This window comes from Alligator mississippiensis, chromosome 14 (genome assembly GCF_030867095.1).
Source record: "Alligator mississippiensis isolate rAllMis1 chromosome 14, rAllMis1, whole genome shotgun sequence".
In the NCBI taxonomy this organism is placed as follows: Eukaryota; Metazoa; Chordata; order Crocodylia; family Alligatoridae; genus Alligator; species Alligator mississippiensis.
In genome coordinates, this window is record NC_081837.1 from 25,452,727 (window position 1) to 25,479,125 (window position 26,399).

General features: G+C 48.4%; 1 long non-coding RNA gene across 1 annotated transcript; it reads left to right on the plus strand.

Moving 5' to 3' along the window:
• The first annotated feature begins 209 nt into the window (after positions 1-209).
• LOC109284489 (uncharacterized) lies at positions 210-25,555 on the plus strand. The gene is made up of 3 exons (XR_002091967.2): positions 210-319; positions 12,283-12,387; positions 23,460-25,555. It is a non-coding gene; the product is annotated as an uncharacterized LOC109284489 (long non-coding RNA).
• The last annotated feature ends 844 nt before the right edge of the window (positions 25,556-26,399 follow it).

The following is a 26,399-nucleotide window of genomic DNA, read 5'->3' on the forward strand; positions in this document are numbered from 1 at the left end:
CAGCAAACCCAGAAGTGGACAAGAAGTACTTCCCAGTCCACTGGCAAGCATGCTGAGCCCCCTTGCACACCCCTGGCGTGGTGATCAGCCGTGGGGGGACCCTGGGTGCCCCCCCAAACTCAGGAGGCACTAGTCACTGAGCCGGGGGTCATGGGACCCCTCCCTACACCCTTTCTGGAAGACCTGGAAGTGGATTGGAAGTGCTTCTGGTTCACTTCCGGGTTTGCTGCCGAGTGCACTGGGGAGGCCTCCGCACTTCTGTGAGACACTCATGCACCTCAGCATCGCAGCATTCACAAGCCATGCCTGGTACCTAAAGGTATGTAGAAAAAAAAAACATCTAAAGCTTTCTCTATGTCCAAATCTCTGAATCTTTCTGAATCTCTCCAAATTGATTTGGAGGGTTCCAGTTCCATTTGGAGAGATTAAAGGGTCTTCTGATTTGATTCAAATTCGGAGGTTCAGCCACCAAATTGGGCCAAATCTCCACTGAATTGAATCGGGGACTGAAGCTTCACACAGCCCTACTAATCTTGCAATGAAAAATGATTTCAGATTAAAGTAGAAGTTTATTCACAGAATATCACTGACCAGCTCTGTGAGAGACCAGCATTTGTTCCATTCCATGCAGGCCTGCTGTGTTACTTGTTCTTATTATTGTAAATTATTTACACTAGAAATGATCAGCCAGAAAACAGAGAGTGAAGAAACATGTAATTTATGCACCAAAAATAAATCCTACATCCCTTGAAAGGAATGCTGCCAAGTAGTTTATGCCCCAGATTCGCTTATACAAAACCTAATCGTAATGTTTTCATTATTATCTTTATTATTATTTTGTTTTCATTGCATTGAGGAAATTATTTGAAGGGGGATTTAACACATTTCACTAGCAGCACTAGAAACTCTGCAGCCTCCTGCTACCATCTGCCTAAGAACCAGAAAAGGAAATTGACTAGAAACAGAAAATGAAATTGACTAACTTGGCTTCATTGTCCTAACCGAGCAAAAGGCGGAAGAGGTTTAGCAGTAAAATCCATTATCCTTTTAGCATTTTTTCCATTGTAATACATTATATCCAGTTCTATGTAGGTCTGTCCATCATTTGACTTCTGCTTAAGCTGTGTGAATAAAACTCAGTCCTGTGTAGAGAGCCAGAACACCTCTCTCTCAATTCTTCTTCAGCAATCCTTTGCAGAGAAGGATCATTGTCTTCCATGATTGTTTTATCTATAGGAATTTTTACATGTGTTCCTGACACAGCGCTGGGTGTTTTTAATTAGCAAAGTCATGCTAATAAAAGTGCCCATGCATCACATGTATCAGCAGCGCAGCACATCATAGATTCATACATTCATAGACATTAGGGGCTGGAAGGGACATTGAGTCTAGCCCCCCTGCCTTAGGCAGGAAGTCTGCTCGGGTCAAACGATCCCAGCAAGATAAGCATCCAAACACTTTTTGAAAGAGTCCAGAGTAAGTGCTTGCACCACCTCTGGGGGAAGTCTGTTACAGAACACAGACACTCGGACTGTAAAGAAGTTTTTCCTTACGTCCAGTTTAAATCGATCTTCCAGAAGTTTGTGGATGTTAGACCTTGTTATCCCTTGGGGAACCATGGTGAAAAACTGCTCTCTCAGACCCTGGTGCCCCCTGCTTATATACTTATAGGCTGCCACCAAGTACCCGCTAAGCCTTCTCTTCTCCAGACTGAAGTGTCCCATGTCCCGCAGCCTCTCCTCATAAGGCTTCCTCTCTTGGCCTTTGATCATGTAGGTGGCTCTCCTTTGGACTCTCTCAAGTTTATCCACATCCCTCCTCAAATGGGGGGGCGGCCCAAAACTGGACGCAGTACTCTAGCTGTAGCCTCACTAAGGCCGAGTAAAGCAAAAGGATGATGTCCCTGGTTTTGCTTGAAATGCATCAGTGGATGCATGCCAAGGTTTGGTTTACTTTGCTGGCTACAGTATCACATTGATGGCTCATATTCCTCTTGTGGTCAATCAGGATCCCCAAGTCTCTTTCGGTCACAGTGCTAGCAGAGCAGTGGCCAGCGGGGTCTGTACAGCACTATCCATGGGGCCCCCCAAAAGTGCAGGGCCCTGGGTAGTCATCCTGATTTGCCCCCCGCAAGGGATGGTTCTGGGTGGAGGCTGTCCCTTCCCAGCAAGCCACTGCCTCTCTCCCTAAAGTAAAGACCATGGTCAAAGAAGCCAAACCCCTCGTGATGGCACCACCACCAGACTCTTCTGTTAACCTCTTTGATGCTCCTTTCCCTCTAATACCTGTGACCTGTGACTGGGAGGATGGAGGAAAAAACTACTTGCACCCCCAGACCTTTGAGCCCAACCTCCAGAGCCCTGTAGTCACTCATGATGTGGCCGGAATTGTCCCCACACTGAGAAAATGGCAGCAGTGCACTTTGAAATAAAGCACATAAAATGTGTTTTATTTCAAAGCACACTGGTGCCATTTTCTCAGGACAGAGATGCACTGCACCACTGATACATGTGGCAGTGAGGCTGCTAAAGCGCCTCAATTTACATGCTCCAGCATATTGAGTCTGCTCTGATGCGATTAATTAAGTCTCCTCTGATGTGCTGGATTTTCAGTGCATTGGAACAGGCTCCCTGCATGTGTGTAAGTGCCTTATGTGTCCAAAGATGACTGATGAGACCTATCCAGGATTGACAGGCTCTACTACAACTTGGACCTGGGTTTTCAATGTGGGGTGGGTGGTGCTAGATTTTGTCTGCAACCTGCTGTTTCTGCCACTCCTGCTTTCCTATCTCCTGTTGTTGTTGTGAGGTTTCAAAGTACTGAGATCCCTGCAGCAGACTCTTCCTCTGTTTGGGGCTGTCCTGGGCAATGGTCTCCCATGAGTTGAAATCTATATTGCATTTTTTTTTTTTTATGTTGGCCTTGAGGACCTCCCTGAAGCACTTTCTCTGCCCTCCTCTTGAGTGTGTTTTGGCTGAGCTGGAATAATAAAACTTGCTTTGGGAGTCTGGAGCTGGACATCCAGATGACATGGCTGGCCCATCAAAGTTGATGTTGAATGATCATTGCCTCAGTACTTGTGGTGTTTGCTTGCAGGAGGATGCCAGCATTGGCATGTCCATCTTTCTGCTAGATTTGGAGGCAGTGTTGATGGTGCTTCTCCAACAACTTTAGATGTCTCCTGTACATTGTTCATGTCTCAGCTCTGTACAGCAAGGTTCAGGACTACTTGATAAATCATGAGCTTGGTTTTGGATCTGATGTTGCACTCTTTGAACACCTGTTTCTTCAGGCATCCAGAGGCTGCACTTGCACATTTGAGGGAATGTCAGATTTCTTTGCTGATGTCAGTCTTCTGCGAGAGATGGCTTCTAAGGTACAGGAAATACTCAATGTACTCCAGAGTGGCATTGTGGATCTTAATTACCAGAGCTGGGGACTGTTCTTTAGGAGCTTGTTGGTGGAGGACCACAGTCTTCTGAATTAAACACCAGTCCCATTTTCTTGTATGCCTTGGTAAAGATGTTGACAATTGCCTGAAGGTCTGCTTTGGAGTGAGCACACACTATAACATCATCAGCGTACTAGAACTCAATGACTGAGGTGGGGGTGTTCTTGGTTTTAGCTTGGAGTCAACTGAGGTTAAACAGCTTACCATCCATTCAGTAGTTTAGCTCCACTCCAGATGGAAGCTTGTTGATGGTCAGAGGTAGCATCATGGCAAGGAATATTGAGAAGAGTGCTGGAATTATGATGCAGCCTTAGTTAACTCCCATTTTAATTAAAAGGGTTCTGTGATAGATCCATTACTGAGAACCCCTGCTTGTATACCATCATGGGGCAGCCAGAGAATGGTGACAAATTTTAGTGGGTATCCATACTTCAGAAAGATCCTTCATAACACTTCTGAGCTGACAGTCAAAAGCTTTTGTGAGGTCAAAGAAAGCCATGTGGAAGCTTATGCTGTTCCCAGCATTTCTTCTGCAGCTGGCAAACAGTGAAGATCATGTCAGGTGTTCTCCTTAATGTCCTAAACCAACACTGAGATTCCAGGAGGAGCTCTTCAGCAAATGGAAGGAGACACTTCAAGGGGTTTCTCGCAATGACCTTTCCTGTGGTGGACAGCAAGGCTGTAGTTTTCAGAGAGTCTTTTCTTCTTTCTTGAAAATGGTCACAGTCATGATGTCCCTGAGGTAGTCTGGGATTTCCTTATTATTCTAGATCCTTCAGATGAGGGCATGAAGCTGTGATGTAAGCTCCTCTCCTCCCTATTTAAAGATTTAAACCTGAGAGGGAGGTTGTGCCCATAGGAGAACATCATGCAGAGCCAAAGGGAAGACCCAGTCTTTGCCCTACTCTATGGCTGATTGGTCCAAATGAATGGCACCCTGATGGACCCTCACCTAGCTGTCCAGGCTCCCTGCTTGAAACTACAAGGGGATGTCCTGATGAGGATCTCTCAGAACAGGATGGCCAGAGCCTCAAAGTACCAGTTATTAGTGCCAAAACTGCACTGCAACCAGGTTTTGAAATTGACTCATGAGGTATCTTGGGCGGGCTGTCTGGGGGCTGAGAAAACACAGGAATGTGTACTCACCAGATTATTTTGGCCTGTGGTGTACCAGGGCATTAAGGACTACTGTGCATCTTGTCTCAAGTGCCAGTTAGTGGCTCCACACCTGAGGCCTCTGGCTGCCAGGCCGTCTGGGACCAGAGAGACTTGAACTGGCTCATAGTTCACTGTGTACTCCTGGTGAAGGTGTGGAGGCACAGAGCGAGGCGAGAGTCTAGACCCAGCTGTCCCAGGGACAGCTGCCAAGGTGAGAATGAGACCATTGACCACCTCCTTTGACTCTGTCCCTATGCCAAAGGAGTGTGAAAAAAGGTAATCTGGCTCCTTGAGGAAGTGACAGGAGTCAGGCTGATGACAAGGGAGGTGGTGCTGTGTAGACACATCACTAAACATAAGGGGTCCCAGACAGCCCACTTTGACCAGTTTGTGTCCCATATCAGGAGCGCCCCGTGGCAATGCAGGAACCTACTGGTATACAGCCACACTGAGCTTGAGCAAATGGACTGCATTAAAATGTTTCTGAGTGAACTGCAGTCCAACTACTGGAAAGCGGTGGGAGAGAATGGAAAGGATGTAGACAACTCCACCTGGAACAGAAAAACTTGGCACAGGCTGTTCAAAACCTCCCCGAGAAGGGAAGTGGACAGGGAGAAAGAAGGGGACAGAGACACAACTGGACCTGGAGACAGCGAGAAGGGCAGCAACAGGATCATCATCAGCAGAAGTGACAGTGACGTCGACAGCAACAAATACTGTGAATGAACTGAGAATGTAAGCCCCAAATCGGGGCCTGAATTGGTGACATGTAATGTGTGCACACAGGTGCATGCGAACCCCCTCAGCTTGGCGGTGTACCCCCTGAGGTTGGCCACCACCAATGCTGCTGGTGGCACCTGCAGGTGATCGCCACTTGCCACCTCCCACCCTCTCTCACTGCTGAAACCGCCAAGGGACTGCGTTTGGGTTAGGGAAGGGAAGAGGGTGGGAGCATGGGTGTGCAGGAGAAAGGGTGCATTTATTGTAACGGTGCACGGGTTTCTTAATATGGTTTAATAAAAAAAAAATTGGTGGGTACTTATTATTGCCTTGTGCTTCCCTTACCTATCTGTTTGTGTTCCTCCACATGTCTTCACCTGAAAGCAGTTTGAGGGGCAGAACCTCTCTGTCTATGCTGCGCTGGGTCTAGGGGTCCTCTAACTGCTACGTCAAAACAGATTGGGAATCATAATCCAAATAAAATACCAAGGCGCAGGGGACTGAAACAGGGAGGTCATAACTTCTGCTTTCTCCTCTCTTGAGGAGATATATATATATATATATATATATATATATATATATATATGTATATCCAGTATCATAGGCTTTCTGTCACACCTTTTAAACCACATTAAGAAACCCACGCACCCATCACAATAAATGCACCCTTTCTCCTGCACCCCCACACTCCCACCCTCTTCCCTTCCCTAACCTAAATGCAGTCCCTTAGTTCAGGCCCCTATGAATATCATGTGCCTCCCGAGGTTGGTGGGGCACAGCAACCACCCACAGGCAGCGGTGGCAGGGTCGGCGGTGAGGGGTAGGGGAGGTGGCAAGCGCTGGTCAGTGATCAGCGACCGCCCGTAGATACCACCAGGGGCGTCAGCGGTGAGAGGGTAGGGGGTGGCAAGCGGCGACCACCTGCAGGCGCCACCAGCAGCGTTGGTGGCAGCAAATCTCAGGGGGCGCGCTGCCAATCTCAGGGGGTTCACGTGCACCTGTGTGCACCCCCTACGTGTCGCCAATGTAGGCCCTGATTTGGGGTTTACATTCTCAGTTCATTCACAGTCTTTGTTGCTGTCGATGTCACTGTCACTTGTGTGTGTGTGTATTTTTTTTTTTAATAATAAAAAAAATTGATGGGTACTTATTATTGCCTTGTGCTTCCCTTACCTGTTTCTGTTCCTCCACATGTCTTCACCTGAAAGCAATGTGAGGGGCAGAGCTTCTCTCTGTCTAGGGGAGCCTCTGAGTGCTACGTCAAAACAGATTGGAAATGATAATCGAAATAAAATCCCAAGGCACAGGGGACTGAAACAGGGAGGTCATAACTTCTGCTTTCTCCTCTCTCATTCACTGTGGGGAGTCATCCAAAATTTCTTGGAATGTCACCATTTTTATGATGGACCAGGGCCTCTCATCTTTAGCCCAGGGGGAGGAGAAAAGAATCACTCATCTATTGAACAAATATATAACCAAGCAGGTGTATTAAATCCTACAAGCAGAGCATGGTATATTCCATACAGGCTCATGCCATGCACTTGCATACCCATGAGTCAGCCAGCAGTGTAGTAAGCAACGTGACTGACGTTAGTCATGTGGCATTTGTTATCCTCTGGCCAGAGAAGAATTTGTGTGAGATGGCTACAATCCCCCTCTTTAGCACAGCAGTCCTAGTGCTTATCTCTGCAGCTGCCCAGCCACCTAAACCAGATGCACCAAATCTGCATGTTCTGTGACACTACCTTTATCCACTGCTGAACCCTGCACATCACACCCTTCTCCCTGATTCAGAATACAGCCCACGAGTTCTGAGCTCTAGCATTTCAGTGGTGTTTGGCAGACAGTCAGGGAATCCACGGCCTTATCCCCAGCCTTGGGCTGCACTGAGAATAGCTGCCTGCACCTCACATGCTTTATTACTGCAGTTGAAGCAGCCAGTAGCCATGCTGTGGAGCTGAAGGTTGTATGATCAAACCGTCCTGATGGCCATGGGGAGAAATATATGCCCCTCCCTTTTGAGTTAGTGTAGCACCATAAAGTATTACTGGCGTTGCTAACTTGCACTAAATCTATGCACCATTTTTCTTTTAAAGCTGATGTTCATAGCTTCACGCAAATTATTTGCAGATATGCTAATCAGCCCATACTGCAATTTACATAAAATATTGGTATAGCAAAGACTCATTGTCTGTACTCTCCCACCCTTCCCCCTCTCCACAAACCTAAGAACTCCATTTGAACTGCCTGGTTGGCTTGTAGGTATTACTGCAGGATAAGTCCAGCGGCAGCTCTCCAGGTACATACATCAGTGTACTGCATCCCCTTTCCTACTGGGCATCTTTCCCATCTCCCATTTAGATATATCTACCTCCCTCTAATGTGCCTGCAGTGGGATGGCTGCAGTGCCTGTGCTAGTCTGTTGTTTAGGGATAGGAGCGATATTTATATAGAACCAAGGAGCCAAAAATTGTGCCTGTTTAATCTACAGTTATGGAAAAGCTGGGCTGCTTGTGCCAGGATATGGCTGCTCTCTAGGGACATTGCTGTCCTGCTCAGAGGGAGGGCAGACTGGCTTTGTGACTATAGGACTAGACTGGAGGCCTGCCATTGTCCTTCAGTTCCTGGCTCTGCTACTGATTGTATCTGACACCCACCCCGCTCAACTCTATCGCCTTGCTCTAACAATGCAGGTCCTGATGTCTGCTGCCCCCAGCAGGGTGAACCGGGACAGCAGGACCTCAGAACTAGAGGATGACCTAGTGGTTAGAACTCCACCTGAAGCCTCTGGGAAGGTGGGTTCAGTGGCTGGTGTGTGACCTCAGTCCAGTCATTCAGGCCCAGATCCTCCAGACACTTAACTTCTTTGAGTGTTAACGTAAATTTGTATTTGCTGGCCTCCACATTCCTCAGTGTCCCTACCTGCTTTGAAATACTAATTGTGACATTTAGACCCAAAGCTTTAAAGGCATCTAGGGATTTTCCTTTGACCCCAGTGGGCACATGTGCCTCTTGCCCCTTTGAGGCAGGGCAACAGGCACATGCAGGAACAAAAAAAATGTTCCCACACTGCAAACTTGCAGCGCGGGGAGAAAATTAGACCCCTGAATATCCAGGGGTCTAAAAAAATCAATGTTTAAAAAAGCGGGGCAATGGGAGGCTGGGTCCTTCATGGAGACCCTCTGGCTGCCAGAACAGCTCTATAGTTGGCCCTCACTCTGGTGCTGAAACATGTAGCTGGCCAGGCCCATGTTTCAGCATCAGGGCTCTGGTGCTGGTGAGTAAGGGGTTGGGGAGGCTGGAGGAGGGGGGGGAACCATGGGGGGAACCCCCGATGGCTCCGCTCACTCCCCCAGCCCCCCGACCCCTGCCAGTCCCCCTGAGGCCCCTGCAACCCCTGCTGGGGCTGGCCCCTGCCCACGGCAACCCCCCCCCCCCGCAAGGCCCCCGACCCCTGCTGGGGCTGGTCCCTCCCTCCACCAGCCCCCCGAGGCCCCCGACCCCTGCTGGAGCTGGCCCCATCCCTCCAAGCCCCCCCCCGAACCCTGCCCCCCCACCCCATAGTTTAAAAAAAACACCACCCCCTCACTTACCTGCAGTCTGGCTGCCTGGGGCCCCGCCCACACAGTGTGGGGCAGGCTGACAGCCCCAGCGGCCCCAGCCCTGGCCCTCCTGCCCCCCCGCTGCCCTGTGCTACCCAGGGGGCTCTGTCAGGAGGTCCTGGAGCACCCCCACCCCTGCTTCTAAGGTAAGCAGAGGCTTTTTTTTCCCCATTTTTTCCCTGTTTTTTCTGTTTTGTTTTGTTTTTTTTTTAAGTGATGGTGCCTGGGGTCATGGGGGTATCCTTGAGGGCCTGGGGGTGCAAGTTGTGGGGTGGGGCTGGGTGGGGCAGCCATTGGGGGGCCTGGGGACGGGGCTGGGTGGGGCAGCCATTGGGGGGGGGGCTGCAGCAACTGGTGGAGGATGGGGCCAGATGGGGCAGCAATTGGGGGGGCTGGGGTGGAGCATGTGGGCCTTGCAAGGGGGGTGGAAGCCTCTGTGGGGACTATTTGGCCCCCGTTGGGGGGCCGTACCCCTCGTGTGGGGGCTGAACCCCCTGTTGGAGGCCCGTTCCTCTTGTGTGAGGGTTGAATCCCCTGTTGGGGGGCCGAACCCTTTGTGTGGGGGTCATTGCCCTGTGGAAGTGCAGAAACACATGTGTTCATGAATCCATGAAACATCATAATAATAAAGTGAACTCTAAATACATAAGAGACTTGCTTTAACACTGTAGATATATCAATAAAACATTGTCCAACTGATCAGTGTCTCTGTCTTGCTCTCTGTCTTTATAGTGGTCTTTTGTTTTACTTGTGGAGGAACATGGATTTAGGGGTATTTTACCATGTGACTTGGGGATTTTTTTTATCAGGGATTTTTCAGTTTTCCATTAGAGATTACCAGAATTCCTGCTAGAATTCCTGCCAGAAGGCCAGTGGCAGGACCCTGCCTGCTCAGAGCTGGCACCTTGGACCCATCTGGTTGTAGCTGACCTCCTGGACAAATGGGGCCAGGAGGACATGTTTTGACAGTTCAAAGCAGGCCACCACCCCCGGAACATCTTCCAAGTGATAGCTGCCCAGATGGCCGGGCAGGGGGCACAAATGGCAGTAGTGCCGCACAAAGGCCAACCCTGAAACTGCAGTCCACTGGCAGCTGGCCCAGAGAGGCAGATGCCTCTACTGGCTCTGCAGTCCCCATCCAAGTCTGGCAGGTGCACAGCATGTCACAGGCAGCAGCCCCCACTGCCAGACTGCTGCAGTGGGTAAAGGGTGCAGGGAACACTCAGGGCTGCTTCAGCGGTCCATCTGGCACAAGGGGTAGTGTCCCCAGGTAGCAACTGGCTGGGCCCCAGAAGCTCCTGAGAGCTAGTAGCCCTGAGCTACTTGCCAGGGTGGCTTTTTATACTGCTGGGGCCAGGACAGGGCAGCATTTTATACTGCTGGGGACAGCACAGGTGCTGGCCCTGGGCTCTAGCTCCCCCTGGCGGAAGATCTGGGAGGAGCCAGGCAGGGTTATTTTGCCCCAAGTGGCACAATTCGCTCCACAACAAAGTGCATGTCCGAGCGTGTGCACTGAAGCAAAAAGCCCCGGCTCAAATTTGCACCACTTCTATTTGAACTGCTGCAAGCACACATGCTTTCATGTGTGGACATGCCCAATGAGAGTTAGGTGCCTAAATACCTTTAACAAATTGTTTCTTAATCTCTCTCCCTGTAGTTATACCCGAATCCTGCACAGAATATGTACAAGTGAGAAGAATCCTTGTGGGCCGATATCTTGCTGAGGAGACAGGATTCTTCTTCCCTTAAACAAGGATGATGGTGTGAGCCATTAAATAGGAGCCTCTGCTCCGCCCCAGAGATGGCTGCATTTTCATTGTGGTGCAGCCACAGAACAGACTGCCTCCATCTGCCCTGAATTGCTGGGCACAATCTGCCTCTCTCTTGTGTCTGCATTTCCAAGGGTTGCCTGTGTTTTTACCTTTTCCTCCTCTCACTGACTAGGCATGTCAAGAGTTAACCAAAAGAACTGTCCCTTTGTACAGAACCTGTTCCGTTTCCCTCATTTCCCTGGAAGGAGATAAGGCACCAGGCCTGTGCCTTTCATAACCATTATCACACTCCTCCAGTGATGGACCACATCACGGGAGCGAAGGCTGTGTAATTCTGCCCCTTGAGACATGTGATAATCACCCTGCAATGCAAGGCCTGGGGTATCTCACTGCTGCTCAGAAGCGGGAACAGACTTTATACATAGTAATAAGTGTAAAGCTGTCAGAACTGAGCCCGGCATTTACTGTCGCTATAATAATACGATAACTTACGTTTATATATCAGCTGCGGCCTCACGCGCATAATGAGCTGGCACACAAATGCTTCTTGGGGAGCACTTTGCAAACCACTGAAATACAGTCCCCTCTGAGAGGGCACAGTGTCCCCATGTACTAGCATGCACTAGCGTAACAGAATAGCCCAGGAAGAAGAGAAGGTTGTTGGCAGCTATAGTGGGATGATAGGAAGATGGGGTGTTATTGTCAAAACCCAAGTTTAAGTGCAGCACTGCTGTTAATGTGTCTACTTTATATAAGTTGTCAGAGGAAAGGCACAACATACCCACAATGCACCTGTTCTATAGCATAGTACTGAGCATGGGGGAGGTGGTCCTGACACACATGACTGTAAGGGCTGCCGGTGTGATCTGTGCTGTGTCAGCTTTGCTGCTAGATGGAGCCATGGCCTAATTCAGTATGGCAGGGAAGTGGAAAGCAGACAGCATACAGCAATAGTCTAATTTGGTGTGGCAAGATACTAGGTAGGATGGGACTCCCTGTCTTCTCCAATATGGCAAGAGGGAGGAAGGACATGCAGGTGGATTAGCCTAATTCACTCTGGCAGGAGATGAGATGCTGAACAGGCTTGTGGTGTCCTCCAAAAGGCCAGAGCAAGGGGACTGGATAGACTATGCGCCTGATCCAACGGGGCAGGGTGTGGGGATGGTGGACCAGCTGCATGCAGAAGCAGGAGGTGGAACAGACCAGAGTTCTGAGCATGGGAGGCAGGACATGAGTTCACAATGCAAACAGGCTGCTCCAGATCATCAAGGCAGCAGATGGGAAGTTAGGCAAGGTGGGCCAGTGGCATAAGGAGAACCCAGACCCTGTCACATTTCTTCTCTGCCCTAAAGTACAGTCTTATCTGCTTCCATGGGCCTGATCCAATGCCATTGCCTTTTCTGGAGAAGGGATCATTCCAGCAGGCTTCTTGCCATCGAGCACAACTGAGACTCACCATCAGGGGAGCAGCAGACACTGACCCACCCTGATGGCAGCTGAGGTGTGCTGCTGCCAGGTAAAATGTGGCTTAGGTTGACATCACCATTGTTTCACATCTGTTCTGTGTATGTTGTTGCAGATAAACTGAAGACACTCCCAGGCACCAGGGACTTGCAAGAAGCCGGTGCTGAGGTCTCGCCTGGGCATCTGGCTTCACAGAACTGTGGCTGGGGTGTCCACTCAGGTAAGGTGGAATGGGACCAGCAGGCCTAGTGACCATCTTTCTGACTGATGCAGGGAGTCCCTATGCCAGTGCTTCCCAAATTTTTCCTCAGCATCACCCCATTTATATCCCCATTTCTTCAGCATAGCCCCTCACTCCCAACCCACAGCCATCCACCCCTGTGACCCCATCTGCTGATGTTGCAACCCCACTTGGGGACGCAACCCACAGTTTTGAAACTGCTGCCCTATGATCTTGCCTGGCCTGCAGCCTCACCTTGTACTGTCTCTGCCACTTGTAGCTGAAGTTGGCAGGTGAGTATTGATAAGAGCCTAATGACACATCCATGTCATGTCAGTGTATCAGTGATCTGATGCTGTGGGAGTGAAATGAAAGAGCGCAAGGAGCAGCAGGGAATGACGTGGCCCAGATTAGCAATGCTGATAGCATCGGCCTCACTTAGCCAGCCACACTGCCCACCATACCACAGATCTCAATGGGCAGGGCAGGGCAGGGCAGGGCAGGGCAGGGCGAAGGGGTACTATGGACGCTCCACAACCACGTCTGAGCTCTGGGTGTAGTTGAGGTCCACCCCCACAGAGTCTCATGTCCACAGCTCCCTCCTGGAGGAGGACCAGTCTAGGCAGAATCTTCTGTGTGCCAGGCTGGGAGGGCTGGCCCCATGGGTTGGGTAAAGACAGGCTCCAGTAGGTGCTGTGCGGGCACTGCTTCACCCTTCACTTTCCCACTCTTTACACCTCCTCAGCATCCCTAACTCTCCCTCGCTACAGCACCCAGGCACCCTTCTCCACTCTCATCTTTCTGGCCTTTTTGACCTCCCCAAACTCCTTACTGTGCTCCCCAATATCCTCCCCCAGGTGCCCTGTTTGTGCTGGTCACTCATATGCTAACTGCCTATTCTCCTGACAACATACCCCTGTCACAGGTTATTCCCAGCCAGGACCCATCCTCACCTCTCCCTGTATCTTCCTCTCATCCACACACCACTTCTGCCTCCCTCCATTCCCTACATCCTTACCTCATGGTACTCACTCACCTCCCATCTCTCCCTCATGATGCTTCCCTTACATGGCCCCCTTACACACCCCTGCTTCTCTTACCCTCCACAGCCTTCTGTGCATCCCCCATGCACAAAGCCTACCTCAGTCTTTCCTCAGCCTCTCTCCCTCTCCTCCACAAAATCCCTGTTTGCATGACATGAGAGAGCTTTTACTAACAGCTCCCTGAGGTTGTTAGCAAAGCCCTGAAACAGCTGCCTCAAAGGCCAGTGCTATTAAGACAAGAGCTCATTTAATGCATGGCTGCTCACAACACCAGAGACACAAGCCCCTCCAGGAGCAGCACGAGGCCCAACTGACAAAGCATTGATTTATGCTGGGAGCCCCCACTATATATATTGTACAGAAATGGCCTCAGTGGGGGAAGGCGCAGTACCTCACCCTGCCTGAAGAGGGATCTCCCTGGGGCCTCAAGGCAAGTTAATACTTCTGTTTAACATACCTTGGATACCATAAGGTGCTTGACTAGCTGGCCCAACTTTCCTCTGGCCATACCCTTGGCTCATGGAGATCAGCATGGCCATGGAGGAATCAACAGAATGGTCAAAATCTGAAATTATGTAGCTCTCTAAATGTAGCTCCCCCATCCTTGTTGCATCCAAGGCCTTCAGCAAGTAGATAGCACCCAGCATGAGCCAATCTGCATCTAGTCCTCACAACACACACCTATAACAAACCCTACAACAACTCCATACCCCTTCTGTGCAAAGCTAGCCAGCCAACACATGTCTGTCTCTCTACACCTCTCTTGACACATATCCAAAACACACATCCCAGTACCTTACAACCTAACACGCAAGCCCCACAACAACCCCCCCCGCCAGCACAAAAGGCATACCCAACCAACAAACTCACACCTCAGAGACATATCCCACTTCCCAGTATTTTTCCTTACCTCACAAATGCACCACATCCCATCACTCCTTCCCATATTCTCGTGGTTTCAGGAACCCACAGAAGGGTTCTGTGTATTCCTGGCAGGCAGAGGAGAACAAGAGGGCTGTAGCAGGATTCACGGCTCATGGGCTATAGCCCAGCTGCAGGCAGTGAGAAATGGACTGTATGCCTACCTAGGAGGACTGGGCTAGCTGATGAAAATGATTAGCTGGCCCACAGGAAGTTAAAAACTCCCAGGAAAGGAAGCTGGGGAGAGAGAAGGAAGGCCATGAGGCTAAAGGTGGCAACATCAAGCCAGTGTCCTCTCTCGAGGTCTGGGAAAAGACCACAGGTTTTGGTTAACCCTTTTGTGTTTTGTATTTGGGGTCTGATGATTTATGGTTTATGTTGTGTCCTGTGGGGGCAAGTTTGCCCAGGGAAAATGAAGACCATGGGGTAAATTGGCAACCTGCTACAGGGAGCTTTCATTGGGATGCTGCCATCTGTTTCAAGGAGAACAGAGCACTCCAACCTTCTTGGCATTGGAAGGAAGATAAACACAGAGTGAGGTGGTTTCATTCAGCTCCCTGCCTACCACCAAAAAACAGCAGGACCTGTGCCTGAGATGGCATGTTCTATGCTGAGATTCATTCTGGCAGAGATGGGTCCAGTTCCTGCAGCTGACACCCAGATTCAGAGCCAATGGAGGGGGAAGAAAGAACTTAAAAGGTTGGTTCAGGCCCATCTCAATTTAGGGCTGGATCCAGAGCCTTTTGATCTCAGCTGCAAGCCCCCTGCTGGCTTTGAGTGATGGATATCCATCCCAGCCCTGTTCCAGTTGCATGTTAAGTGATTTCCACTTGTGTTTCCAGTGAGCTGTAGAAGAGCAGGACTCATGAGCTCTGATGACAGGGCTGTGGGCTTTCTTCCCTTCCCCATTTTAACAAATGTGTTTCAACTCTCAGGCACACCATGGCATGGCAGCAAGGTAATGGTGCTCCATGCCATGTGCTTTCCACTGAAAAATAAAGGTAAAGGTGCATAAGGGAACAATGACAGTGGAAATATTATGAGGACTTCATCTCACCTGATCAGATGCCAATAGCTGGGAAACTAAGGTCATTTCTGGTCAGCCCATTTAATATACTGAAGATTCAATTTAATTAGCATCCTGGAGGTTTGAGTTGAAAGATCAGTCTGGCTAGAGATTAAATGAAGAAGAGGGGATGTAAATGGATGAAGGAAGGTAAATCGATGTAGCTCATCTCATGGTACAGGGAGGAGTGGACATTTTCTGATGCTGAAAGGTGGCAAAGGGAGCAACACTGCAGGGAGATACACAGTTTTGTTTTTGCAGTGTGTAATTAGACTGTTCAACTCAGAGCCACCAAGCACCATTCAAGGAAGTGCAGCAGCTTCAACAAGGGATTGGTCAAGGCTGTGAAACACACTGATAAAAAATGCATTAAGGATTCAACCTCTCATGTTCTGAAATGGCTTCTCCAGGACCGAGTCAGTGATCACTGTAGTTAGTTTAATTGATGTCAGTGGGTTTGTGGTCAAGCTGATGTGCTGGTTTGGAAAACCTACCTCAGGGGAGTCCAGTTGCCTTGATGGGAGATGCTGAGCTGTAGGGACTTGGTCCCCAGTTGTGGCTACTATTGTGGACACTGAGCCATGGGGGGAGGTCTTCAAGGAGCCAATTATTCCACAGTTGTATGGAGGTTCCTTGTTCCAAGGAGTCTGGTGCTGCCTTTGTCACAGACAACACAATGGGCCCCGTGGACTTGGGGCTGAGGCAGCCTTGGTGCCACTCTTCCACTTCCACCCCGCTTGCTTCTGGCTTTGGGTCCTGTAAGAAAACACAAATCTCGTTTAAGGAAAAAGGAGAGGAAATAATTAAAAGGAAACCTCTGTTTCAACTCCTCTCTTGTTGTGCCCCCTCTTCCTTGTTTAGCGTTTTACTATCTGCTCCCAGCAGGCATGGAGAAATTTGCATTTTAATGTAGTGTCGTAAGGCAACACAAAATACCTGTGACTAGCCTCTACCCAGGGAAACATGCTCCCTCTGCTATTTATCAGCTCAGCTGCTTGTCTTTTAAGTTGATGCTCATTTTCCTCCCTCCCACCCTCTGTGAACCTAATATTTTCCCCATTTTTTGTTGTTGTTTTGTTTTTTTATGGCAGCTCATAAAACATTCAGATCTGCCATAAAATGAAGAGGAGAGAGGGAAAAAAAACAGTATTTGCTGGCCAAATAAATTTGTCTACATGGTTGCTTGTGTGTCTGTAGCTGCACACAAAACTCTAACAAGGGGTTGCTGGGTGCAATCAAATGCACCTCAGGGCTAACAAGCTTACTTAGCTGGAAAACCTTAGGGTGACTGAGCTCTTCTGCCTGGCAGTGCTATTTGCCACTGGCCTTCAAATCAAATCCTCAGTCATCTTTCAACTGAGAGCAAGTGTCACTGACTGTCAAGGGGTGGGGAGGGAGGGGGAGTGGTGGAGTGGGAGGCAGGGTTCTCACTCCAAACTGAACAAAATTTAGTTTTCCACTTCCCTCAGGATGGACAGAGGTCTGAGGAAGAGGAGAAGATTGATGTGAAGAGGGAGTAGGGGTGGATAAGGTTTCATGGGACCCTTCATCTCCTGGTTCAGTTTATGCTGTTTTCAAACTGTGTTTGTTGTGGCCAGGGAATAGATATAGCGTGCAGAGCAGAAAGAGACCATGGCATGCTCAGCCAAGCTGTCTTGTGTAATAATAAAATACACAACAACACAATCCTCTATTGTTCTGTCTTGCCCTTTGCTCTCTCTCTCCCCCTTTGTCTCTCCATCTGTCTATCCATCTCTCTCACTGTTGGTGCCAGGGTGAGTTGTAAAGTGACCATGGATGGGGTGCAAGACAGCCCAATCCCTGTGTTCAGCATCAAGACTGCATTCCACTTGCATGAGTGTATAAGGTGCAAGGAAACAGAGCATTGGACATTCAATAGTGTAACAGTATTATGAGATAGATTAAACTGTGTTATCACATAGTATAATAGCATTGCCATGAAACACACTGGGGTTGTAACGTTGTGTTGTGAGTGCAGTCAGTAAACTCAGATCTCTGCATAGAGGGCTAGCTAAGGAAGGGAAGCAGAGAAAATGTGTAACTTATGTGGAGCCTGATTTCCAGAGAAACCAATTCAAGCAGCCCAGCAAGATAGTGGGGGGTACCAACAGATTTGCAGCATTACATGAGACCTGCGTGCTTGGGCTGGGAATCAGCTGAATTACAGACCTCTGCATGGCTGCAGAAAACATGCTGAGCTTCAATAGAACAGAAACCAGTGGCTATACACACAAGCTACATAAAAGCAAACAGTTATTCAGGACTCAGATTCTTTTTCTCCCATCCATCCACCCACGCTTACACTATAGTTTTGCCAGTCTAATTATCTCTATCACCAAAATCATAATACTGTACCTCCTCCTTCTTCTGAGATTTTCAAAGCCAACCAGATCTCAGAACTCATTGCATCATGGACTCATGGGCCATGTCCACACAAGCAGGGGCATGTATCTGCAGCAGCACAAATAGTAGCAGCATAAAGTCCAGGGCTGCCTGCTCCCCCATCTCCACACACTGCAGAGCACCTTCACTGAGGCATCCTGCTCCCCAGCCAGCCACCCCACAGTTGGCTGGGGCACTGTGTGCCTTGAAACAGGGGAGCAATCAGCCCTGGGCTGGCTGCTCCTCTAGCTCCATGTGGGGGGCTTCACTGCAGAGCCCTGCACTGAGTCACGTGGAGTCCCCTGTGTTGAGGCACCCTATGCAACAGCCAGACAGAGCAGCTGGCTGGGGCACAGTGTGCCTCAGGACAGGGGAGCAGCCGACCCAGGGCTGCCTGCTTCCTTCTGTCTGCAATTGTCCCAGTGCATGCAAATTTGGCATGCTTTGCTCTGCTTTTTTATTTTTTTTATTTTATTTCTTTTTGCTACTGGGAAATCCCAGCATCACAGCGAGATGCATGAAAGTTGTTGAGAGCCTACTCTGGATCATGGTTCATGGAACTCAGATAGTTCAAGTTGTCCTGGTCTCTTAAATTTGATCATGCAGGTCATGTGCTAGCAGAGCCTGGGATAAAACTGCTGGTGGGAACAAGTGTGAACACTCTGATCATTCATTTAAAGCCAGTTTTTAAAAACCTTGGAAGCCTAAAACTCTGCCACTGCCTCTATATTTAGTCAGAAAAATAGCCTGACTTGCAGAGAAATGAGTATCCACAACTGCCATCGAATTCTGTGTCGGTGGAGTACACTCAGCACCTTGAAGTACATCTGAATATATTTTATGGTGTTGAACTTGAGGTGTCCAATTCAGCCAGTATTGGCTTCTGCATGTATAGTCTCCACCACTGATTTGGGGTTGTAGATCCCATGTAGGAGCAGGCACTTTGAGACAAAAAAGATCTGTGATCTGGCATGTGCCATATGATTGCTGTATTGACACCTACTTGAGTGGATCAGAGGTGGTCCTTGGGGAGTCAGGCAAACTCAAGTTTGACTCTTGCTGTAACCAACACCTACCCAGCACCTCTCCTCCTGTGCAGACACATCAGCCGCTGTTCTCTTTGCTGCCTGAAGAACCTGCCAGCCTCTCCTAGAGGGATGTAACATGAAGACTGCCTGATCTGAGAAACACTTATTTAGATAGAGCTGATAGAGGGAGCTCTGGGCGGGATGTGATACGGAACAAACAGGATTAGTAGGAGAAGAAGCGGCCACAACTCAATTAGACAGCAGATGCTTTGAGGCTCAGTTTCTGACATCAAATAGTAGGTGGTGATTGTGAGATGCTGACATACTGGGAAAAAGGACACAAAATAGGGCAATTTCACTCCTTCCCTTGAAAGGGTGAATGGCAACAAAGGCAGGGAGATGGGGCTGATGTTATTCACCCTGATGGATTTGCAGTGGCACACTTGGCGTGGCATGGGGAAGAGTGGCCATGGGGACTCATTGCAGCTGGGCTGATCTTGAAGGAATGTAGTAGATTTTCCATGCCACAAGGACTTTATATCAACCCCAGTGTCTTGCTAAAATATCCATTCTAGGTCAGCTATAAGCTCTGGCCTAGATACAGGGATAAAAGGGGGAAATACTCTGGCTTGGGTTCTGGGGGAGATTAGCCTACTGTATCATTATGGCCCTCATTTGCTCCTTTTACTGCTGCTGACATACCCCTTCCTACCCCTATTGACAATAATGACTCACCCTCAAGTGTTCCTGGGGGCTCACCTGGCAGGACACTCCTTCACTCATGGTAGGATGGCTCACCCCCATGTGCTGGTGGTAGGATTGTCTATCCTGTTCTCAGCATCCATTAGTCTACGCTACACAGAAATCAGGGAGTTGCTCTGCTATGTAAAGCACTCATGAGGAAGCTCTGTTCAACATCAATTCTCCATGTCTTGCCTCTTGTCTGACTCTCAGCTTCAACACAAATGCTCTGTTGGGCCAATAACAAGAGAGGTGCAGAAGAGGATCAACCTTTTCACACTGGGTGTGGCTGTTTAAGTACGCTCTGTACCAGTTACAGACCTTAAAGCAGCTTTAGCAAGGCAGGGAATCCAGCCCATCCTACTGTCTATTTAACCTGGCATTTTGTGCCTTTAGCATCTTGTTTCACCCCTTAAACTCTGACTCCTGCCTTGGCAAAACAACCCAAAAGGTTGTGGGTGCTTGCAAAGCTCCTGGTTCTGCTGTGTGCTTGGGAGCTGAAATGAGCTGAATTTTGCTTCTGTTTTGTCACTAAACAGAAAGCCATCTTGGTTTTTGGGCTTGGAGGATTGTCATTGCTGTTGGCTGGTTTATTACCTGGAACTCCTCCCTGGGAGAGGAACAGCTTGGAAAGTGCTGGTTTGTTCTCTTTGTGACTTTCTCAGTGTCTGTCTTTCTCTCTCTGTCCTTCCCTCTTCCCCAGTGGAGCATACACTTCAGTTTCATAGGCTACCAGCAGCTGCTTCTTCCTGTCAAGAACAAGACAGGAAAGAGCTACAGATGGTGGAGACAGACACTGCAAAGAAGGGGTGAGGTGATGCAGGCTGTCAGTTTTAGCACAGGGAAGCAGAGATCTAAGTCTCACTTAGGACTTTCTTAAGTTAACCACATGAACCTAGAGAGGTGCACACAACAGTGCCCAGGACACTTGCCCATGCCACATACTGCAGCTATGAGAGGCCTCCTGACCCCCAGCAGCTGGATAGGTTTGGAGGTCCAGCAAGGGCTGTACAAGTACTGAACGTCCCATTCTGCATGCCTCACATGGAAAGCAGTGTCTGTAGATTTGTGGCAGCATGTGCTGCAGCACGGTTGAATGACTGGCCCATCAGTAGATAAAAGCCTCCTATAGCTGTCCCTAAAAGGAACTTGTCCTGTAGTTCAAACAATATACATCTTTGCTGTGGTGGTGTTATATTCTTATATTAGAACCTTTTTTGTGATCCATTGAGACATACTTGAATTGGAAGCCATCAGCCCTTAGGTAATTCCACTAAGTGCAGAATGCTGCAGGGCATCTCCCCAGAAGCAGACAATTGTGAGTACATCATGCCTCTCCTCTCCTCTCCCTCCCTCTCTCTCTCTCTCTACTGCCTTCCCCTAGAATGCCAAGTCAAGATCAAGATCTTACTCTTCATCTCCTATGAACTCAGTGGCTTGGGCTCAGAGAATTTAAAAGAGCCCCCAGTCTGAGGATGAAGCATTCTGCTCCTCAAGAGCCTTCAGACTTTCTATCAATATCTGTGCAGGAGACAGAACTGTCTCCAGGGTAAATAGGAGACTCAAAAATGAGCTCTCTCAGCAGCAAAGCACCATCACAAACCTCACCCTGACCACTACAGGGCAAGAGATCTCTTCACGATCTTGCCTTCTCTCCCAAACACAGAGCTGCATTGATAGCAACAAGAAAACCCCCACTTCCTAAAGGACAACACTGCACCATGAACAGAATTCTTTTTCCTTGGGGAGCCTATAAGAGAAAATAAAACACATGTGACAGGTGTTAGCTATATCCTTTAAGGCACACTGGGGAGGTGTTATACTGCGGAAAGGAAGATGATATAAGAGTCCATGGAGGATAGAATGGAATAGAATGAGGGAGGACTGCCTAGGACTGGTCTGAAAGCACCTTGGCTTCACCTATGGCTCTCAAGAGCAATGCATTTACCTAAGGAGACAGTGGAATCTTCCAGATCTTGAACAGGTCTCAGCCTGAGAGTCCAGGCCCAGAGAAACACCCGTTTTGAATCAGCTCTAGCCTCAGAGCTGGGATGAGGGGCCTGGGAAGGTTCTAGGCAGGGACCAGCACAAATAATTGCTAGGGGGAGTAATGGGAGTGTGGTGCAAACCTGCTAGACTGCAATGTGTCTTCTCACTGGGGCTTGACTGAAATTTCCTGGACATCCTGCACAGCCTCCTCTGTGAAACAGACTCAGCGGGACTTCATTGTGTATCAAAGAGCGACCTGGCTTGGAAATGCTGCTTTTCCTTTTCTCAGCACAGCTGACTGCCCTCTCTGACTTGTCTTCCTTAAACTTTTGCAAGCTGTTTCTTTTTATCCCAGTCTGTCTTTTTCTCTCTGTCTCCATCTCTCCTGATGCCTCCCCATCCCCTTCACACACACCCATACACTTCATCTCCTGCTGAACTTTATGGGGCTGCAAATCAGTCTCCTACAGACAGGAAGCCCTTTGCTGTAGGCCACAAACAACCTCCCGTTCCATGGCTGGGAATGAATTTTGTAAGATGTAGCAGCCACACGACTGAAGGTCCTAAGGCTTGGTTTTACTGGATCCCAGAGGAGCCTTATCACTACAATGTGAGGGTTTGGGTCCATGGTCTAAGTCAGCACACCAATAGAAACAACACTGGGAGTCAGGTGTAAACAAGAGAATAGGGAAAGAGTCTTCTCCTTTGTATATCATTGGTGTGTGTATTACAATAGCATCAGTGACATATCCTAGGTTCCCTTGTGGAACCTTTTTAAGAATTAGTCTGCTCACAACTTGTCTCTCCTTCTGGGCTTGTCTCTATTTAAAGGTGGTAGATGGTAGGTGCAAACAGGCTGGAAGTCAGGAACGGGGAATTATTGGACTTCCACTGGCTGACTTCCTTTGCCTAAATTCTGCAACAAGTGGATAAGGCAAAAGTTCCCACTGGAAAAGGCAGCTAAGAAGATGAGCAGTCTTGGGGTTGAACTTCTACCAGGAAGTTCATCAGAGTTTCCACAGTCAGGCTGGATGATTACTGGGGGCTGACAATGCAGATGGTTGGCATGGATTGGCTTAAGGGTGATCTTAAGATTGACCCTAACTATAGTGTAGACTCAGCCTTAATGAGATGGTCTCCAATGCAGAGAAGACAATCTAAACAGATAAGCAAGAAAGGGGAAGCAGAGAAGCTATAACTTCTCAGGACAGTCCGGCAGAAGCAGACCTGGAGCCCTGTAAGTCTCCTACATTACAGTCCCCGTGCCTTTCTCATACGCCACATCACATGTTTTTCAGTCTCATCTTGGCTGCTTTTCCTGCAATAAATGACCAGCAAATCATGAGGGATTCCCCAGGGGGCTTCACATTCCATGTGGCCTCTTCCAGTGTAGATTGCTTATGAATTGTCTGTTTGCAGAACCAAAAGCGGCAGGGGGCTGGGCTCCTGGGCTCTGCACAGAAGAGAGAGATTTATTCGAAGTGAGAAACACTCACCCTAAACTGGTTATTTCCCCTGATTGTCCAGGGGAAGTTTAATTAAACCAGAGCCTCAGCATCCCTCCCTCTTTGTACTAGACATTAAGCACAAACGTATTTCTACAGCAGCCAGGATAATTACTTTGGTAATTGCACCATTATTTCTCAGTTCTATCAAACTAGTGCTTACCCTGATCAGCAGAGGCTTATGCTCTGGCTGCTAAGAGCTGCAGGAAATATGTCTGATTCTCTTGAGATTCTAGATTTGTTTGGTGGGGAGGAAGATGGAAGGAGAGGGAGCCAAAGCCAGGACACATCTGAGCCAGTATAAGCTGCCATGTCTTGGATAACAGTTTGCATACTTCCAGTTGTGTTTTCTTCTTATTCCCATTGGTGCCTCCAGACTCTGATGGGAGAATCAAGCTCTCTGCCCACCTCAGGTGGGCTGGAATTCACTCCAAGGCAGAGAGTCTATCCTGCAGTCTCCTACAGGGGTCAGCTTCACTGATGGAACCCAATCTTCTTGATACAGTGCTCCTTCAGTTCTCATGGACTTCACCCATCTTGAGGATGTCCAGCACCACACAGGATCAGGACCACGTGCAATGTCCCCAGAATTGTAGCATTTACCCTTTCTTGCCCATAAACCCTTCCAGTTTGTCAGGAAAGGATGGTTAGGGCTTAATTAAGTTCTAATTGGATACATACTGAGCAAACGCAATTGCAGGCACAAGAGAGATGATAATTTATAGAGAAAATCTGCTGCTTATGATGAAAACACTCCCTTCATGGGAAGCAGGAAAGAGGTTTGGAATCCAGCCCAGATAGCATCAACTAGAATTAAAGGAGCTACTCTCCTAGCTAAGAACAGTAGTAGGTTCTTATCCTATAGGTGAGGCATTCATTATAAGCACAGATGCACACACAGTGTTACGCCTCAGCTCTGTATTCTTGGGCAACCCTGGCACAGGATGCAGTCTGTCTGACTCACAAAGGACTCACCCCCCCCCCCCACATAAACGAAACTGATTAAGATGCAGTGAGAGACGCACCTAAAACTCTCCAGATAAGGGTGATAAGAGTGAAACAACTGCCCTAGGTCTCATTTGCATCTGAGATGGAACCAGATGACCATTCATTTACATGAGAGATGGAAAACAGAAAGCCTGAAGCAGAGACTGCAGTGAATTCTGGGACTAGAGAAGCAGGAGAGCGCTGCATGATGGGGAATCTGTGCTTCCAATGTTAATTAACCCATGTTCACACACACCCAGCTCAGCATTTATCAGACCAGTTCTAATCTGGATTTGCTAAGGACTTTTCTCCCCCCAGACACACACACACAGCTCTAAGTTTAATAGGCATCTCGGGCCGTACATTCCCCGGTCCCACTATGGGAGGTCTATTTAAACTTGATTGACTAAAACTCGGTTGCCGGGTTAGGGAATGCTGAGGCAAGAGACCGAGTCCAAGGGGGTACGGGCAACATTTGAACAATGGTTAAGGGTTCATCACAGCATCCAGCCTGCTGGAGCCCTAATCCCAGGTGTTGTCGTATCTTTCCCGAGACGACTGGTGGGAGTCCTCTCCACAAAAGGTTATGAGCACCCCAATAATTGCTTTAAGTCTGTTAAAAGACTATAGTAAAATCTGGAAAAGTCATGCTAAGCTCAGGCTTGTGCACAACAAGTAAAAATCCAAAATCCTGATGCTGCAAGCTATCTATTGTTCCTGAAGAAACCATGAGATATCCCATCAGGATATCTGCCATCCATAGGAATCTCAAGCTGACTCCCAAGTATTTGGGTTACTCCCTAATCTTAAGTGTTTCCTGATTATCAATCAGTTTCCTGAGATGGTCCAAACCAGATAACCCCTTGTCAATAGAAAAGACAATGATTTACACTACTGAGGGTGCTTCAAAGCAGCTGAACTGAGGGTATAAAAATCTGTTAAGTGTGTGTGCTTAAAAAAAAGAAGAGAAGAAAGAAAGAAGAAGAAGAAAACTCCTGTGCTGACACCATCCCCTGTCGTTCTTGGGACGCTGGAAGAACAGATCGTCTCTCTCTTCAAGGATTGTGCTACGGACTGTGCCTGTCAGCTTTGCAGCCTGGGTACCGTGGACTCGGTGAGATTCCCAACGTTCTCTCTTCTTTCTAGGCATAAACTTCTGAACCTGAACTATATCAGTTAAGCTTGAGCTAAGTTTCCCCAAATACTTAGTGAAACCAGGGTAGTATTATCATTGTTTGTGTTTGTTTTTCTTTTGCATGTCTATTACTACTAGTACTATTATATATTTCATATGCTTAGCAATAAATAACTTTTATAGGCAAACTGGTAGTAATTGGGTATATTTTTCCTTCTCTGCTTCTTTTTCCTCCTGTGCTCTGCAGCAACGCTTCTTTTACCTATGCTAAAGATCCCTGTGAAGCCTAAATTATTGTGGGGTCTGCTCATCAAGAGGCCAAGATTGGGACGTGCTGAGTTTGAAACACATAAGGGGACCAGCTTGTACAGGCTGATTGACCCAGTTTGACTCAGACGTGCCCTTATGAACTGAATGCTGGCACATGAGGGTGTCAGCTGGACACCCAGCCGGATTCAGAGGGATTCTGTTTACCTGTGTGCTTGTGTCTGACTGCATTTTATTGTTGCTCTTATGAACTGATTCTTGGCATATGAGGGTGTCAGCCTGTCCATGCTGATCAGCCCGGCCAGGTCAGGCGTGTCACGTTAATTTGTGTGTGTTTGTGTGTATGACTGATTTGGTGACTGGAGGAACCCAGTCCCATTGAGATTGAGTCCTGCAAGATAGCTCCACTGGGGTGAGGGCTTGCAGAAGGGAGAAATACAGCTCCGTATAGTAACACAAGCAGCACATTGACAGAATCACTAAGACCCTAGAAACTATCCCTAATAAATGAGCACACCCCAAAGTAATGGGCAAATTTGGTAACAACAGACCATATGTGAGCCCCTTTTGGAATCCACTGAATGTTCAGCCGAGGAAGCAGTTACAGCACATCAGGGCCAGTATCTGGGGACGTCTTTATGGGGCAAAACTTGAATAATTCTAATGGGTCAGATTCTGGAGTCTTTTTCTCAGGCAAGACTCCCATTAATTTCATGAGAGATGTCTCTGAGTAAAGACTTCAGTTGGTCTTGGTGACAATGAGATATATCAGCCAGCAAGGGGCACTGTGGCAGAAGAGTCCTGCATTCCCTTCCTCACCAAGTAATGATGGGTTTGGATGTGCCTCCTCTGCATCCAATGGATACTAGACAACGGAGTAAAAGCCTGATGCTTGAAAACTCATCAGTCTGGGTCCCATCTGTGCCT